The following is a 19443-nucleotide window of genomic DNA, read 5'->3' on the forward strand; positions in this document are numbered from 1 at the left end:
ATAAAAATATACACCCAATATGGTTAAGATCTTAGCAGCAGCACTCAAAGAGATCCAATACTCGAATGAACCATGTTCAAAACTCAAGTGTATGCAGGGGTTGTGTATGTATTTTGATATAAAGATGACAGAAAGGGTTATAGGAAGACATTTGTGTGATGTTTATTTTAAAACTATAAGAATCAGTCCATTAGCCCTGCAACCACTGTTTTAAAACATTTTGAAGTCCTGAGTAGAGGGTCAACACGCTGGTATGTAACCTCCATACTTACTCACTTTTAGGACATGTATCAGAATGTCGAGGTGCAAAATGTCTATGAATTACACCTCAGATACATATGCATTGGCAGAATGGTATATGTGCTGATTAAAGAAAGATTAGCTGAAATACACCCTGTAACTCTGCATTATTTGAATATTTCTGAGCCTCCCGCCATGATGATGTGTGACAGTCCTGAATGTGTAACCAAATGGTGTATCAACACGTGGATGCCCACATCCGATAAATATTGGAGCACGTAAAAAAGGCATATGCGTGAGTTAAGACATTCGCCGACAATCTCAATACGCATAGCCTTGGAGCTTCTGACAGATGATTATTTCACAAAGAAGGGTTTAGTATTGTCAGGCATTGAACTGTACAAACTTATGAATGCTGTCAGTAGCCGGTGTGTACAAAGTTATAGGAGGGGTGAGAGGGAAGTTGTGTCTAGAGCAATCGAGTGTATATCTATAAAAATAGCAAAACTGGTGACACTGAGGTCGATTAGTGGTATGGCGCTTAGTAACATATGTAGCGAGTGTAGTAGTATGTACAAGTAGTCAAAAGACAGCCTAGTGTCCAACAATATCACACCATAAGATCTGTATCTAGAAATGTAAAGTAGATTGTTTTATTCTGTGCTAATATTTTTTATTTTCAATAAAATGCATAAAAAAAAAAAAAATCTTTAATTTCATGGTTTGTAACAGATGACAACATGTTGAGTGATGCATTAAGGAAGCTTTATTATAATACAAGAGGTGTTGGTAGCTCCGTGGGGCGACAAAGCATTGTTTAGAAGGGCTCTAGTTATAAATAAACCATTAAATAGAGCACTGGTTAAGGCGTGGTTATCTTGTGAAGAGGCATATTCACTCCATAACGTTCTAAGAGAAGACCTACCATCGTTAATGCACGATTATCAATGGCAAGCAGACATAATCAGTCTTCAAAACTTAGCAAAGCATAATAATGGTGTTCGATATGTATTAACGGTTATAGATGTATTGTCCAAGTATGTATATACAGAACCACTAAGTGATAAAAGTGGTTCCGGTGTAACTGAAGCCTTTAAAGCAATCTTCAGGAAGGAGCAAACCCCTCAAAAACTACAAAAAGAAGCTGGAAAAGAATTTTTAAACAAAGCGTTTCAGAAATTGTTAAAGCAGAATAATGTTAAACATTTTGTAATGCACACAGTGGTAAAAGCATCTGTTACAGAGCATTTTAACAGAACCCTAAAGTCTAAGATGTGGAGCTATTTCACCGCTTATAACACTTACCGGTACGTGGATGTTCTACAGGCTTTTATAGACGTTTAAAGGGCCACTTACCAAAGAACCATCAAAATGGCCCCCATAGAGGTAACAGCTGATAATTCGTTAAAAGTGTGGCGAACTGTGCATGGAAGTTATATTGCTGCAGATGTAAAGAAGCCAGTTTTAAAAGAAGGTGACCATATTAGGGTTTCAAAACTGAAAGGGGTCTTTATGAAGGGCTACTAACAGACTTTTGGTGACAAGATATTCATAGTGGAAAGTGTGGAGCTTAAAGAGGATGTATATATTTATAGGCTAAAGGACTATGACGGGGAAAAGGTGTTGGGTGTCTTTTACAAGGAGGAGCTACAGAAGGTACCTAGTGATCCGCACTGGGTGTACAGGTTTGAAAAGGTTCTGAAAAGGAAAACTAGCAGAGCTAACCGGAAGGTTTTTGTCAAATGGCGGGGGTGGCCTGACAAATTTAACAGGTGGGTACCGGCCAGTTCTGTGCAGGTTGTGTGAGTACGATAGAGGGATTATTGTAGACGCGAAGATGGATACAGCGCCATTTTATATCACTCTGCCATCCAAAGCCTCAAACAACATGTTCCCTGACAATAGAATTTCTAATTATACAGTGAAATTGGCTAAACCAGTAGACCTGAAAGGTGATTAGAAAGTAGCCCTAACAGAAATTTAATACCCCAGAGCACGGAATACGTTTTCAATGTATGTTGCTGTATTTAATATAAAGAGTGCTCAGGACACTATGACCATCCATACTGGGTTTCCTCATGAATATTACCCATCTGTGACCTCGGTGGTCGGTGCCATCAACAAAACCATAGCGAAGATTAAGTTGTGTGCGAATATGCAGTTAGTGTGAGATAATGTTAGACGGAAGATGATTCTTCAAGCTCCAAATCACAATGCAGTGTTTAACTGTTCGGATAAATTAAAAAGGGTTTTAGGAACAGTGCAGCATATCAGAAGTCATGAAGAACAGGACCAGTCATGCCCTGATAATAAAAGCAGTTTCTATACACTCTATGTATATAGCGATATCGTAGAGTCAGAGAGGATAGGGAATAGTTATTCACTGCTGCTTAGATGGGTCCAGGTAAAAGGTGAAAATAACACAATGGTTAACATACAATACAACAAACGATACTACGTATCAATCTGTAAAAAACATTTTGACACCATCACGATCATGATCTACGACGGTGCCCTTTAAATATGGGAAAGTTATTTTTAAGCTTAATTTAATACCGCGATGCAAGAGCGGCTATTTACAAGTCAGCATGGTGATTATGAAAACATACTGTGACCCCTCTATGTATAGGGATTATCACAGAAACTAGGCTGGATATGGAGCCCCTTTGCCATACTTTCAAGGGGCCCCGGTTATTTATGGTGCGGGGTTGGGGGGTTTCTTCCGTAGTTTGTTTAGAAAATCTATGCTGTTCTTGAAAAGAGGCTATAAAAATTGCAAAAACACACGTTAAAGTGGCTGCTACAAACATTGTGCAGGACGTGTTGGGTTCCATGACATCTGGGGTTGCTGAACGTGTGAATAAGCAACCTCACGAAGGAGCGGGGTTGGTGAACAAGTCTTGTGCACCTATTAAAAGGAAGTGGTGCTTCAAAGCGCAGGAGCCCACACCCCCCTATAAAAAAAGACGAGGATCTTCAAAAAGCACTCACAAACGAAGATCCATAAGTCGGAAGAGAGATTCAAAGAAGAAGAAGAGAAGGGTCGCTAACGTAAATATTTTTTTAAAAGACGATTAACCTGCAAACATGGCCTTTGTACATTGCACATCAGACAAATGCACTAAATCAGAGTTAGACCTGTTTTCTCTAAAACCGACACAGACTACCATCGAAAAAGTTTTTTTCACAGAGGTATCGTCCCTAGCTGCTTGACGCCAATGGAGTTTTATGTGTCAGGGTCCACATATATGTATTTGGATCTCAACAACACGCTGTTGCACCTCATCTGTAAAATTTTAAAGACTGATGGTTCCAATATAGCAAAAAACGCAAAAGTGGCAACGATCGCTTACCCCGTAGCAACCATGTTTAATCAGGTGGACATTACCCTCGGTGATCGCCTTATCGCGCAAAGTGATAACATGTACGTGTATAGGGCATACAATGAGAGTATTCTTAATTACAGCAGCGATGCCCTGGACAAACAGCTTCCAGCGGTGCTATTCTGCAAAGACACTTACTGTCCTTTTAAAGCTACTGCTCTGGACGGCTGCAATCAGGGTTTTGTAAAAAGAGTGAGCTTCACCGCCGGCAGTAGGCAGTTCGACCTCCTAGGTCACATACACTTGGACCTTTTCTACCAAGATAAACTACTTGTCAACGACATCAATCTTAAGATCAAACTAACCCACAACAAAGACTCATTCTGTCTCATCAGTGGGGATATGGAACAGTATAAACTAATTATACTGTCGGCCAGTTTGTTTGTAAAGAGAATGAAAGTGTCATGAAGCATCCGACTGGCTCACGCCGAGGCCTTCCAACTATCGAATGCCAAGAACGCAGTGGAAAGAGTAGATCTGAAGATATATAGCAATCCAACAGGTACCAGATTAACACAGCAGCAAAATGTATTTCTTGGACAGCTACCGAAACCTATCATTGCAGGGTTTGTGGACAGTACAGCTTTTAGCGGTCAGTATACCACAAATCCATTCAATTTCAAACACTACAACATTAACTATGTGGCACTGGTACACAAGAGGGCGGTGATTGCTGCGTAACCGTACACACCCAGTTTTGGAACATTGAATTTTATCAGGGAATATATTGGACTGGTGTTGATAACAGGAAAACATGTGTGGGACTCGGGCAAAGGATATGGGGACGGCTACATGCTGTTCGATTTCGATCTGACGCCCGACATGGAAGACTGTGATCATTATTATCTGATGAAAAATGGAAATCTAAAAGCTGAAATACATTTTAGTCAACCCTTGGCTACCGATGTGAACATGATTGTATTTGCGGTGTTCGACAGCGCCATCCAGGTCAACAATGCCCGCCAAATCATGTTTGACTATCTTTACAATATTGTACATTGGACAATGTGCAGATACGTGCGTTCTTAAGGAGGTATAAATACGCAAGGAAATACTTTTTAGATGTTTTTCCGAACGAAGGTCTACCTGAGGAAGCTGGTGTAGAAAGACCACGCTCCCTAGTCGTTAACACAGATCTGCATTACAAGGGTGGAACACACTGGGCGGGAATGTTTTTGGATATTGACAAGGTTACAGTGTTTGACAGTTCAGCGGCGTTCCCCAAGCAGAATACAAAGTGTGTCAAAAGTGTAAGGCCATGCAATGCTTATATATGTGCAACTATAATTGTCTACAATAAAAGAATTTAATCTCGAAATCAGACAATACATTTTCATTTTTCCGATGGGGACCACAAGTTAAAAAGACTGCAGGAGAGTGGTGAAACGGTTAAAAAGTGTTTATTACATATAATATTAGTATTTTAGTACAAGCATTAAGCAACCAAACATACAAAAGAAAATAAATTATGAAAGAAACCAATAAATACCATAATCGGTTCAAAAAGGAGAAGTATAAAACATGTAACCAAGTGTTCCTTTTGGACGATGCATTTTTAGGCTCCAAAGTCAGAGGCGGTGTGTTCCATGAGGGGGATAGCCGGGGGATAAGCAGGGCTGCGGCCACTGTAGGGCCGGATTATAAAGCAACAGGGATTGGAGTACTTGGAGGGCGGTAAGTAAGTAGGATCTTTCAAATTTTCAACCACCGTCTGTGTTCAGCATTGCCAATAATCGTAGAAGGAATGTTTAGTTTTGTTTAGTTTTGAAGAAACTGGTCCCAGCCTTTAGGCACTTTCTGGACTGATAGGGTTCTGGGGTGTATGAAAGCTTTGACGTGGTAGTACATCTGAGATCCAGCAATCGGCTGTCCTTTGTAGAGGAATTCACCCCGATCGTTCCACTCGGTTAGATCTTTAAAAGCAGCCATTTTACATAGTAACATTTGCGCCGCACCTCTATACCTCAGACTTATATTTTTTAAAAGTTCTTCAACAAAGACATCAGGGGGTGGTGGTGATGGGACCACCGGATGTGGGGGCTGTTGAGCCTGAGGCACGGTGAGGACTGGTAGTGGCGAATCAGAGTCTGGGGTATATAGAGTCAACATGTCTTTTTCTGACTGCCACTGCTTGTAATAATGTAGAAAGTTTTGAAAAACTCTGGAGTAAGTATCGGCTTTGTCGTAAGGTTTTAAATCAGTCCGGTTTAAAATGTGTTTAATTTTGGCATCTAGGCATAGTGTTTCATTTTTTTGTAAAGGTCGTTGGTAGAAGGGCCCAACTGTTCCAGCTGTTAACACAGTACCAAGTACATATTTTGGGTGTAACCCATTAGTTCCCGGCTAGGAGGTTTGTAATTAAAGGAATTGCTATGTCCAGAAGTGCTCCTATAAAGTCACCCAACTGTTTTACAAGTTCTTTCTTAGAAAGGAGGGAAGCCCTTTTATTACTAAGTTTTTTGATAAGGTTACGCTTCTTCTTCAGCACACAGAACTGACTCCCTGATATAGGAAAATTGCCTTTTAGGGTGTGCAGGGTGATTTCTGAAATAACAGCCACTAAGTTGTCCAATGCCGCACAAAGGATAGGCTTTCTTTGTTGGGGGCTAGCTGTGACCAGCATTTTTAGGTGGGCCAAATTACTTCATATATGCGTGGACATGGTTAGCACCTTATATTACGCTTAGAGTGTAAATGTTACAAAAGTCTTTTTAACAATTCTTTTATTACGATTTAGGTTTGGTATTAGATATGTAAGCAACGGGGAGGTCTGGTGGGAAAATATCAGCACGTAATCTGTAGTCTTTTAAAGTGTTGGGTTTCAGTCTACCAGCAGGTAGCCACGAGGGTTAGTGGTAGCGTTGTTAAAGGCTTCCAAGAAAAACTGGGTGTTTCCGGGGTACATCTGTTTAGTGATGATAGATATCTTCTGTTTGTCACGGGGGGTTTTAAATAGTACGAGGTATAAGGCCTTTAGAGCTATAGAACGACTGCTCTTACATTTGTAAAACAAGTTCTGCACAATGTAACATATGCTTGGATTATGATGGTGTGAATATTAGGGAAAAGCTTATTCTATTTCGGGATGGTCCCCACCCTTGCTCATAAGATCATCTACAATCACCATCTTTATAAAGTTTTTAGGTAACAAGGCATCATCGTTGAGAGTGTCAGGTATGCCTTCTAAAAATTTAATTTGGGGGAACCTTAGGGATAGTTCTGTAGAAAGATCTCGCCAGCATGAATAAAGCCATACAATATTGTTCGGGGTCTGAGACAAAGCCCCAAGAGCATTTTCTAACAATTTCTTTATAAAATAACTTCGAGGGGCCTGCTAAAATGCAGGAGCATAGGTGTTGCAATCTTGTGTCCATAGTCGTGGGGGTTCGGTATTCAAATGCAGCTTTTTTAACGGTATGGCAGGGTTTTGTAGTCTTCAAAAAGGACCCTTTTATCAAACACTACCCATACGGTTTTATGTAAACCCTGGGTTGTAATTTACCACCGCTTTTTGGACGGAATTATGCTGGGCTGTTGTACAACACTGGTTTTATTATTATTGCCATCTTTTGATATAGTGTATTCATTCACCAAATCCTTTAAACTTTCAAAATTGATTTTAACGGTGTTATTAACATTTAAGGTGATACCTTTCACTTTCATACACACGGTGTTGTTTGCTGTTTTGTAGGAATAAGTCCTGGGTCCCAATGAAGTGTATTCTACTGTGTAGTCGTCCTTATCTAATTCACTGGTCAAATCTCCTAGATAATCACCTAGAGGAGGGTCTTCATCACCATCCTTACTCACAAAAATAACAGAGCCGGTATCATGATACAGGCAGCGCTCATGAAGTTAATCCAACACCCTGTAAAGCTCTAAACGAGCGTAAGCCATTGTGAAACAGACTATGAAAATGTTTATATTGTTACATGTTGTGGGGTACTCTTTAGCTTATTTCCAGCAGAGAGCGGCAGTCTCATCATCAATAAACTTTCAGCTGGAGATATCATAACTAGGTGAAAAAAGGTACTTAAACAACTTGTCAGGATCTGTTATTATGGTAGTTTTTGGTAGGTTTGTACATTGGGCAAATTTTCCCCACAAGGAGTTTAGGAAGAGCTTGGCTAACTGGTGCCTGGCAGGGTTGACTTTGATGAACTCGGGTCTCAATCTGATGCCTTTGTGAGTGTGGTAATTGTCAATGTAGTTTTGCTTAGAGGCCGCATGAACACCATTTAGGAAAGCCCCAAGCCTCCTGTTCGTCTCTCAGAAACAAGTTAATATACTGAGGAAAGAGACGTTGATCTTCTTTCAACGTGCCATCCCTCCACTATTTTCCACAGTCTGTAGCCTTTCTCAAGGGCCTTTTGTACCTCGATGCTACACCAAGTACCATTGAGCACCCTCTCCTCATCGTCTGTCTACACTCATTAGTCTCTTTGCTTTTGATGCAGGTTCGACAGAATGGGGACATGAGCTTGCCGTTGACTCTGTGTGGTAGCACCAGAAAGTAAAGCCATTGTGGAGGGTAGATATGGCACTTAATGAGCCCAAAATATTTACCTACAGACTTAAAGTCCCTATAGATGATGGTGGGCTGACCTATAGGGTGTAACTTCTGTTTGTTCACACTTGGGTGGACACTCATGTAGTCATAATAGTGTATTTTTTTGCCCTCAGCCCTGTACAATTGTATAGCATTAGTACAACCGCCAAATAATGCGTCGTGGGGTTCCAAAGGATCGGGTAACTGTTGCCTCTTAATAAAATATGCGAGTTCCGCATCAGAAGCTAGCATGTCTAACCACTCATATACCCATAGGGTTCTCATTACAAAGCCACAACTTTCAACATATTCAGCCTTCATCAGAGTACGGCGGAGCAGGTGTTCAAACTTGATGCCCAACAGTATGTTAAACTTGTGGGCCTTGTAACACCGGAGACAACCATGGTAAAAACAACCGTTGTACTCGAAAGCTGGAGACACACAGTTAATTATAGCGTAGCCGTCCAGATAATAAGGCCCTACTCGGTATTCACCACGCTGTAAGAGTATGTCAGAGACGTACATGAGCCATTGGATGGAGAGAGTAGAATCGCGCTTCTGTTTGCCATTATAGAGGTCAGGCAGTACTGGAGCTATGGTACAGGCCTTCAGAAACATGTGTTCATAGATAGACATACACATAGAAGCCAACGTGATATTTTGGAAAGGGTCTATTTAGTGTACGGTCTTTTTCACCGTTCGGTTATTGTGCTTCAAAACCTTAACTCTTTTGGTCATGTCCTCCACCATGTCTGTGAAAAAGTTGCAAGCTTTTCGTAATATCATTATATCCGCCTGACAGTACGCTTTCAACTCTGTTCGAAAATGAAAGTGATTTTCACGGTTTTCATCGTACTACTGTAGAAATCTCCCTTTCTCAGCAGGCATCATATACTCAGTACCATAGCTGTCGGCTGGTGGCATGTGCCCATCATAATTCTGATTGGCCCAGGTGTTATACAAGTGGAGGAAATAATCTTTTCACCCTGGGAAACCAAAGGCTTTTGATAATTTGCTCAATTTCATGAGTAGAAAATTTAGGGTATCGATGAACCTTATTTGAAAAGGCATCGCCTTTAACAACGTAAGTTTGGAACCCTGGGTGATAAGTTCTACAGCCATCTTTTCACCAATCATGGTCTGCAACATAAATAAGGAGTCGTTCGCTTTCGAGTTATGAGCCAGCATAGTGGACCCATAGAATTTCGGTTGCATGAAAGTGGTGAGGAAATCGTTCACGCACGTACACCCTTCAAACTCCCAGCTGTCATTGGAAGTTAGATGATGAGCATAAATATAATTAGGTTGATGTACAAACGTCTCCTGTTTACACTCTATAACGAACACTATGTAGTCTTCGGTTTTGGTCTGAGGGAACCCTTTAACCTGGTAACTCTTGTATTCTTCCCCGTGTGACAATATACCTTACATCTGGGACATTTCATAACTTTGCATTTATGCTCCTATGTGACATAGCACCTGCATCTCCTGCAGTCTACTCTAGAGACACAACGAACATGTCTGTTATGTATGCTCATGCAGTTTTGCGAGCGACAGAACATATTACATGTGCAGCACCGACCCTTCTGCCCCGCGATCTCCATTCACCTGTTTCTCTGCCACATTTTACAGTGCATTTCACATTAGTGAGCTGTCTGTGTGTTGTAGATATGGTCGCAATGGGTGCACATGTACTTGGCTCTTAGAGATCCCCTCAGGTTCAAAATATCGTAAAAGTGATTTTCATGATGGATAAGATACACGGTCTTGTTTTTCGTCCTCTCCCCAGTCGTGAAGTACTTCCAGGAACCGTTGTGGTAAAGAACTTTCACCGTAACGGCAAAATAGTTCTCAAAAAGACCTATGTCCCCAAAGCCGACCATCCGGTCATGCGGTATATCAAGCGTCCTATGGGCTTCAGCAGCTCTAGACAAAATGTGAGCATCAGGTGTAGAGAGATTTATCAGTAGCCCCGCTATACTAGCAGCCAGACATGTGTTAGATGCCCCTGTGTTAAAGTTGAGCAACCATCTTTGTTTCTTTCATATGATCTTACTATACAAGATGCTTTTTAACGGTCTGGAAACACTACCTACACGACCCCTGACAAGGAGGGCGAGGACTCTGAAGGTGCCATAGCCAACTATTTCAGCCTTACTCAGTAGCAGGCTAGAGAGGTTTTCTAAAGATTCTACAGTGTCAAACACGTTGCGGGCTGTACGACAGGTGAACAAGGGACTGTTAATGCCACTGGAAGCGTAGTTGAAAGAAATCGTTAGGACCCACATCATGTAACAGCCTTTCTATGAGCGCTTGTACAGCTTGATGGCTAGCTATAATGCAGTGATCAGGGGAATTTATACGATCCAGGTTAACAAAACGGAACTCCTCATAATGCTCTGAAGCGTTAAACCTCTCTACAGTACGACTGTACCTTCTAACACTTTCTAAATACACCTGTTCTGAATCCTCGGGTTGAAGATCATCGCAGGATGGGGGGCTCATGGGTGTATCATTCAATGACAGTTGACTATGGCTTGGTGCTGGCATATTTTTATACCTTCTTGTAACATTTAGTCTGGCTTTCTTTAATTTCCTTCATTAAAAGCATATGGTTTCTAGCACTACTAGCCCACTTCTGTTTCTTACAAGTCCAGCTGTTTTTAGGTAACCGATCGCAGCCTATTTAAACAATATTCAATGTGTTTACGAGCTGTGTCTTTGCCACTTCACCTACTTCAGGATGGGGTCTTGCAGGTTGTTCGGGGGTAATCATGCTTTAGACTCTACCCCCTGAGGTCTTAAAAAACCCTATTTTTGTGATGTTGTTAAACCTGACAGCCTTAGGGTGTTCACCCCCAACTTTTTGCCTGCCTCCCCCCACTTTTTGGACACTGTTTTTGCTGGTTTTAGGACTCTGCACACTTCACCACTGCTAACCAGTGCTAAAGTGCATATGCTCTCTCTCTTAAAACATGGTGACACTGGATCATACCCAATTGTATTATTTAATTTACTTATAAGTCCCTAGTAAAGTGCACTATATGTGCCCAGGTCCTGTAGATTAAATACCACTAGTGGGCCTGCAGCACTGATTGTAATACTCACTTATGTAGCCCCTTGACCATGTCTCAGGCCTGCCATTGCAAGGCCCGTGTGTGCAGTTTCACTGCCAATTCGATTTAGCATTTAAAAGTGCTTGCCAAGTGTAAAACTCCCCTTTTTCTACATATAAGACACCCCTAAGGTATGCCCCAGGTAACCCCTAGGGCAGGGTGCTGCGTACATAAAAGGCAGGACATGTATCTATGTACTTTACATCTCCTGGTAGTGTAGAACTCCTAAATTCACTTTTACACTGCAGTAAGGGCCTGCTCCTTTCATAAGCTAACATTAGGGCTACCCTCATATACTATTTGAGTGGTAGCTTCTGATCTGGAGGAGTAACAATGTCATATTTAGTATGGCCAGAATGGTAATCCAAAATCCTGCAAAGTTGGATTTATTATTACTATTTTAGAAATGCCACTTTTAGAAAGTGAGCATTTCTCTGCACTCAAATCCTCCTATGCCTTTCAATCCACGTCTGGCTAGGTTTAGTTGACAGCTCCCTTGTGCATTCACTCAGACAACCTCAAACACAGGATGCTCCAACACACTTGCATACATCTGCACATTGAATGGGTCTTCCTGGGCCGGTGAGGGTGGAGGGCCTGACACTTACATGTCAAAGGACAATAGCCTGCCCTCACACAAAGGACTGTCACATCCCCTACTGGGACCCTGGCAGACAGGGTGGAACTGAAAGGGGAGATTGTGCACTTCTAAGCCACTCTTTGAAGTATCCCCCACTTTGAAAACACATTTGGGTATTTCAACAGGGCCTCTGCCCCTACCAACTCAGACACTTCCTGCAGAAGAAACCCTGAACCAGAACCTGATACCTGCCAAGAAGAACTGCCTGGCTGCCCAAAGGACTCACCTGACTGCTTTTCTGAGAAGGACTGCTGCCTTGTTGTTGCCCTGCTGCCTTGCTGCTCTCTGGATGTGCTGAGAATTGCTCTCCCTGGGCTTTGATAGAGCTTGCCTCTAAAAGACTTCAAATCTGCAAAGAACTCCTTGTGCGGCAAAAAATCGACACACATCCTGTGATGAATGATGCACAGCCTACATTGTGGTGAGAAAATCACTGCACGCCGAAACAGAACGACGTAGCTCGAGTTTGCAAGGAGAAGATCAACGCAGTGCAAGCGTTGTGACCAGAAATTCGACGCATGGCCTACTGGATCAACACAAAGCTGAGGCGGAATGGCGCAGCTTGATTTCCTGAGAGGAATCGATGCAGCGCCTGCCGTGCAGTAGAAATGTCCACGCATCGCCCACCGAATCGACGCAGCCCCTGTGACTTCGTCCTGCAAGTGCAGGATTTCAATGCATCATCCCCAGAACATCCGAAAACCCCGCAATCTGAAGAGGATCCAAGTCCGCGTGCTGGAAATCAACCCTGTGTTAAAAATAAATGATGCACAGCCTGTGTGCACCGGAAAAATCGACGCACCCCTCCCGGTTTTCCACGCATCTCCTCCTCTGCGTTCCTTGCGGAGAATTTGAATGCAAACCAGGTACTTTGTGCTTGCAAGAGACACTTGTTGCTTTTTTTTAAGAGACTAAAGACACTTTATATCATTTATCATTATCATTATATCAAAAAACATATATTTATTGCATTTTTCTAAACACTGTGTGGTGTATTTTAGTGGTGCTCTGCTGTGTTATTGCATGATTTATTGCACAAATACTTTACACATTGCCTTCTAAGTTAAGCCTGACTGCTCAGTGCCAAGCTACCAGAGGGTGGGCAGAGGATAATTTGGATTGTGTGTGACTTACCCTGACTAGAGTGAGTGTCCCTGCTTGGACAGGGGATAACCTGACAGCCAAAAGACCCCATTTCTATGTTCCAGGTGTTGATTTTTGGGGATTTACGCAGTTGTTGGGTGGCTCTTGCGTTTTTTTGATTTTGAGCCCTCATAAGAACCGTAGAGCTTTAATGAGTATATCCATGGTTCTCTTTTTATATTTAGACCTGTGGACACTAGTATTAATAAATGCGGTTCTTACACTCCTTGGGTGACCCTCACACGTAGTCATTCCTGTATATTACTTATGTCTGCAGCAGCTGATTCGCATGATTGGACCACCTCCCTCCTACACAACACCAACCTCTGGGTTAAAGCTATCAGGCCGGCTCTGGCAGATGCAGTATCGCAACCCCCCCTTTCCTGAGTTTTAAATACTTCAGGCTCAGTCTGAATTTTAGCTTTCTAACAGATTTGTGTATTTCTTTTATATAGGTGTCCAGGACTCTTGTGCGGTCCAAAGCACCATGTTCTGGGTCATTCCTTGAGGCGTTAGATGTGGGGTTTATATTTGTCTGCACCATACCAAGTGCAGTTTCTTTGTTAATAGCAATACCCGCTTTCTGAATGGGTGGACCAGGACGGGTCAAAAAAGCAGGACCCCAATGCGAACTCCCAGGTTTTTGGAGGACTGTTCCTCACTAGATGGGGGTTCCAAAACTTAGAGTTTATGACCTGCTACCGCCCGTACTACTATCAGGGTATGTTGAAGAGGGAGAAGACTGAGGAACGTATACACTTGATGGGGTACTGGTGGCATCGTACGCTCCTGGAGGTATGATTGGGGACATTAGATATGGGGAACTTAAATGGTGATAGTAATAGCTTAGGGTTGCAGATCTTTGGGACGCTTAGGGGCTAGGATCGGGTGATTGCTGACCTGAAGATTGTTGCACCTCTGGGTCTACGCTAGAAGGCTTGTTGCGTTTAGTGGCTGCTATTGTTTCAGAACCCTCAACCCTAACCGTCAGTGCCCTGAGAAGCCCCATACAGGCGCATAAGGGTAATCTACGGGGTGATCATTTTCAAACCTAGAGTCCAAAATAGTTATAGGAGTTTTTGGACCGATCCATTCAGAACCGCCTATACATTATCCATTTCAGCCATATAAAATGTAGACCTCTGTGGACTAAGGGGTCCTGTCAGCGGCACAACTGTGTTTTTAACTGATAGATCTAGAGGAACCGTTTGTAACTCAGGAACCAGTTGCTTCTTCTTACGATTCGTTAAGGAAAGACAATTTATTTTAGGCTTGTTGCACTGTTTGGGATCCCTCTCAGCAGTTTTAAACAGTACTTGATGTTGTGTGTCTGCGGGTGTAACGGCTCCATCATCTGTGTGTCCCAGCCCTTGCAGGAATGTACTTTCAGTAGAAAAGGTTGTTGTACTGGTGGCTGTGTTCATTTGTAAAGTGGTGCAGTGGTTAAGGGCTGTACTTGGTTTCTGATGATTATCTGTAGACCCTGGTAGTTGTTTGTCCTGATGCCCTGTGCCAATCTCCACGGCTGTTGATGACTTTGTATTATGTAAGACTGCTGTGATATCCGTTAAAGTTGAAGCGGACCACTTAGTCTTAATGCGGACACCTTCTGAGATCTTTTGTGATGTCAAATATAAAAAACAAAAAATGTAGGTATTACTAGAACCACTATATCCTAGAGGGAGAAAAAAAAACTAGGTAGAGATAGAGAGAGAGAGAAAGAGAGAGGTTAGGATTCTTTAGGCTCTACACATCTGATGTGTTTCCACGGTTCGGGCCTTTCTTTATAGGTAGTCCATGTTTAGGCACTGTAGACTTCCTTTTCTGTCCTGCCTTTTTAATGCCGTCTTCCACATTTTGCGCCAATGATGCGCCGCTCATGCACAATCACAGGGACTCTGTACAGAAGAGGAAATAAATAAATAAATAAATGTCACACTTACAAAACAAACCCATGACTATTAGGGTTCTCTGAGGCATCGGATAATTTTCTTTACCCGTAGGAGCTGTATCTTGTTGCTCTGAAAACTTTGCGTCTTGAGCCTCTAGGATCCGCTGTAAAGCTTTGACAGCCATTTGTACTTTGGCATCATATCCTGTATAAAGAAAGAAAAGTATCAGAAAACATTGTTAGAAATAAAGCAAAATAGGTAATAAGACTAGGTCGGCGACACAGCACTCTAACTATAAAACTATAAGTAGCTGTACCTTGCTGAAAGACGTCCATTTCCTCATGGGTCGGCATTTGCCCGTGGATATCCTCTGTACAAAAAGATACATAATTGATTGTAGACTGCCATTTATTTTTATGGTACCATCATAACACATTCATAAATATACAAGAAGACTTTAAAAGCGTTTACTCGAATAATAACACCCAAAATTAAGCAAGCTCACTCGGGATGTTAGCTAATAAGTACACTATCATCCTCATACATTGTTCTGAATGTACATCACATAAAGCCTCTTGATCACATTTCACAAAAACCATACACTGTTTATTTAAAGGTTCACAGGACGGTGCTACTGCACAACATAAGATCTACAAATCTGTTAATAAAGCATGATTTATATAGTTTAATGGCCTCCATAGCCTTATTTGCCTCATATTACAATACTCCCTCTAGTCTTTATGATGTCATATAATTACAGTAATTATTAAAAATATAAAACTCAAAACAATTTAAAACAATACAGTCCATTGTATATAAACATGTACAATAGAATGACAGCCGGATCCTAGGATCCATTGCCATGTTTTCGTCCTAGCTCCCCAATGCTCTGGATCATGTGTGGGGACGGAGCTCACTCGAAGCTCCAGTCTATGGGGTGGAGTGGACAGGCAGAGCCAGCTCCACCATCCTGGACACATTCTTTTTGAAAATTGCAGGCTGTGGAGGGAGCTTTAGGGACCCCTGCATCTTGCTCAACATTTCCCCCAGGACATCAGGACTCCCAACCTGAGGTGAGTGGATAGCGGGTTGTGGGGCTTGAGCCTGTTGCTCAATGCCCCCACCATTCATAAGTTCTAGAGTTGGGCTGGGGCTACAGGGCAGAGGACACACACATTGTGCTCTGTGTCCTCTGCAACCCCTAAGTGTTTAAAAAAAATATTATATTTTACGTAAAAAAAAAAAAAAAACATGGCTGCTCAGGGCCCTGACGACCCGAGCCTCGTGTTCGGGGTCCAAGGGCCCCAGCCATTTGTGGCCATATAGTATATTGTAGGGCCTGAGGGTCCAAGTGTGTGAAGAAAAGGCCCTCAGGCTCCAGCCCTGGCCTAGCACGTTCTGGGGGCTGCTGGGGTCATGGTCCTCGCACTCCATGACCCTCACCTCGAGGTCAAGATCCTCTGGGCTGGGGCTCATGGAGCGCGAGGCTCCCGAACACTGCCACGAGGTGCTGCGAAGCAATGGGGCCTCGATCCATGAGCTCGCAGGGCCCGACAGTGAAGGGTTAGCCCTTCACTGCCGGGCCCGGCAGCACGAGGTTCGAGGTCCTGTGGGACTGAGGAGGGTGCTAAAGGCCGTGAGCCACACACTAGCGGCCTTCACCTCCCCCCTCGAGGGCTCAAGCGCATGCCCAGCAGCCTCCACGAACCTCAGAGCCTCTTGGGGGGCAGGCCCATAAGCACCAGGCTTGACAACTCCCCTCGGAGCGCGATGCTCTCGACCTCTGCCATCAGCCAAAAAGGCTTTCAGGGGCTGCAGGCGTGAGCTTGAGCCCTGCAGCCCCTGTGAGCTGGCCTGATAAGTTAATGGCACGGGTCACGATCTACACATGCTCAGCTACCCCTTGTCTTTAAGACGGGGTCCTCGAGCGCATGTAGATCATGGCCAGATACATTTATGGCAGGGGCCGGTAAAGCAATGTACAGCATTTTGTAAAAAATTTATATGGCACCCCTCCACACCACAGACACCTCCTCGGATTCCCACACTACCAAAAGGTAACATGTTCTCTCCATAGCCAACCTTTCAAAATCACTCATTTGTTTCAAAGGACAGTTAAAGGCTGGCTTTACCAATTTACTCAACTAGCTACATAAAATATAGTTCTTTACAGCAGCTGTATTAATCCTCTGAGCTACTTTATTGAGAATCAAAGATACCACTCTTTAACAGGAACAATAATCACAAAAAGTATCTTGACAATGTAATTGTTTCCTGAAGGCTGCATGTACAAGGAACTTTTCAGCATGTGCTTTTAAATCGCAAGCTTCCCCATTAAGCACCCCTACTAGGGTTGCACACTGTGTGGCCTGCCCAGCTAACACTTACCTAAGCCACTCCCTGGGCCTTCGGGGGGGTGCTAAGGTGTCCCCAAAGCACCCAGAACACTGAACGCCCTTATTCCACACCTGTAAGGTAGTGAACAGTTGGGGTGAAAGCGAATGGTTGGGGTGCTGGGGATGCAAGGGTTTGGGATGGGCACCCCTAGCCCATTTTATCATAATTAAAACACCTTATGCATACCATATAAATAGAATATAATAATAATAAATACATAAAAAAAGAGGAAACAAGGTCTTACTTAATAGTATTCAACATACATGGCACATAATATGCTCTGTGTGTCCTAGGGAAAGGGGCTAGAGACAACAGCAAGTTGAAATTACATTACAAAAATATACAAACAGGTCACAGTTATATACCTTTAGTAAAAGCTGGTTTGCATTACCAGTTTGCTCTCTGCCCTTCATATTTGTCTCCTTAATGGTCTGGGGGTAGCCCTTCTCTCCACAAGCCTCAATTTGCCGCTCACAAAGACAGTCTTGTGAGATGCATGTGTGTATGATACCTATTTGGGGTGTTTTAATACTTGCTACACCAGGCTAAGCATGTATGGGTCACTCTGACTTGCAAAAAACATAGGTTGAAAGCTCATTGCTTTACGTAACGAGTAACAAAAAGGCCTGATAAGATAATAGGGGTGGTGGGCATCAGCTCCTCTAGAAACTACGTAATGTCCTGAACACCCCCTCGTGGCCTGGTAGGCCTCACTTATCTTCCCCTTACACACTGCTATCCTCTTTAGGTAACTATGACTTGTGTTTTTAAAGGTCATGTTCTACGTCCATATACACCCTGCTCTGCCCTTTCTGTGCCTGTGGGCTTCAAGATTATTATTATTTTTTTAAAGGTCACCATTGTACATTCCCTCTGCAAGGCTCTGGGGAGGGTGGGTGGGGGCTCTGTAGTTCCACTGCACCTCCTTCTGAGGAGCCACACTGCAGCCCAACCTGCCTGATGACATATACATGGCCAGACTTGTCCTCTTAGGTGCAGAAACACAGCGCAAACCTGCACGGCTGCTATTTTACACAACACATACACCTAGACGCTAGGGACAGCAACAAGGCACGTGACTAACACGTCATCAGACCATGTCACAACACACGTGACTCACCTACACCTAGGTCAGTTCCGGGGCGGGCTCCCAGGGGTCACCAAAAGTCCTGATAATGGATGTGACATCATTCCCGGGGTAGGACAACTGTCACTTTTTGAAAGATGAGGAAAGGTATCCCTGATTACTACTAACAGGTAAGAAGAATGTGGAGTGGAGGTTACACAGATGAGAAGGCAATGAGAAGGCAATGCCTGGGAGAATTACACAAGGATAGATGCAACAGGAGGGTGCGAAAAAAGCATAAAGGTGAAAGAGTAACCCTTTGCGGCCTGGGGAGGGCAGTATGGGAGGGAGACAGCTAGAAAATACATGAAAAAGAACTTAACCCAAAATACCCCCGGTGAATGAGAATTCGCTTATAAGGTTGCACCCAATACTTGCAACCTGCCTACAAGTACAGTCAGCCCTGCATCTTCAATGAAGTAATAAGGGTTTGCTGTTTGATGCCTGAGAATGTAATAGTAGACTTTTGAGTCTTTAAAGTCTCTGTAATTGAGGAGATATTTGTATTCTCAGGGGCTGAAAGTGCACTGTAACCTGAAAGATGACAACACTGTCAGCTCTGTGTAACCTGTAAAATAGCTTTGTTGGATACGAGCCAATAAGAGCTGCTACGCAAGAGAAGGCTCATATACACTATCAAAGATTTGAGCCCATATGATCAATGTAACGGGGGTGTCATTGCTCTGGAATGGGGTTCTGGAATGGCTCCTCTATAAGATGGCAAAGGCTGCAAGATTTCTGTAACCTGATTTTCCTGCTTTGACTGACATGACCATGTAGTGCTTGTAGGCTGAGAGCTATTGAAGTCAAGTAACAGCTGTAACAGCTTGGTTGTCTGCATTTGAGCACTGTATGGTGCTTAGCCAGTCAAAGCATGCAACATCATTATACCCTGATTACCCCCTACCTGCACCATTCAACCCGCCTCCCCCTTTTCCAGGGCAGGGGAGGGGAGAG

Source organism: Pleurodeles waltl, chromosome 6 (assembly GCF_031143425.1).
Source record: "Pleurodeles waltl isolate 20211129_DDA chromosome 6, aPleWal1.hap1.20221129, whole genome shotgun sequence".
In the NCBI taxonomy this organism is placed as follows: domain Eukaryota; kingdom Metazoa; phylum Chordata; class Amphibia; order Caudata; family Salamandridae; genus Pleurodeles; species Pleurodeles waltl.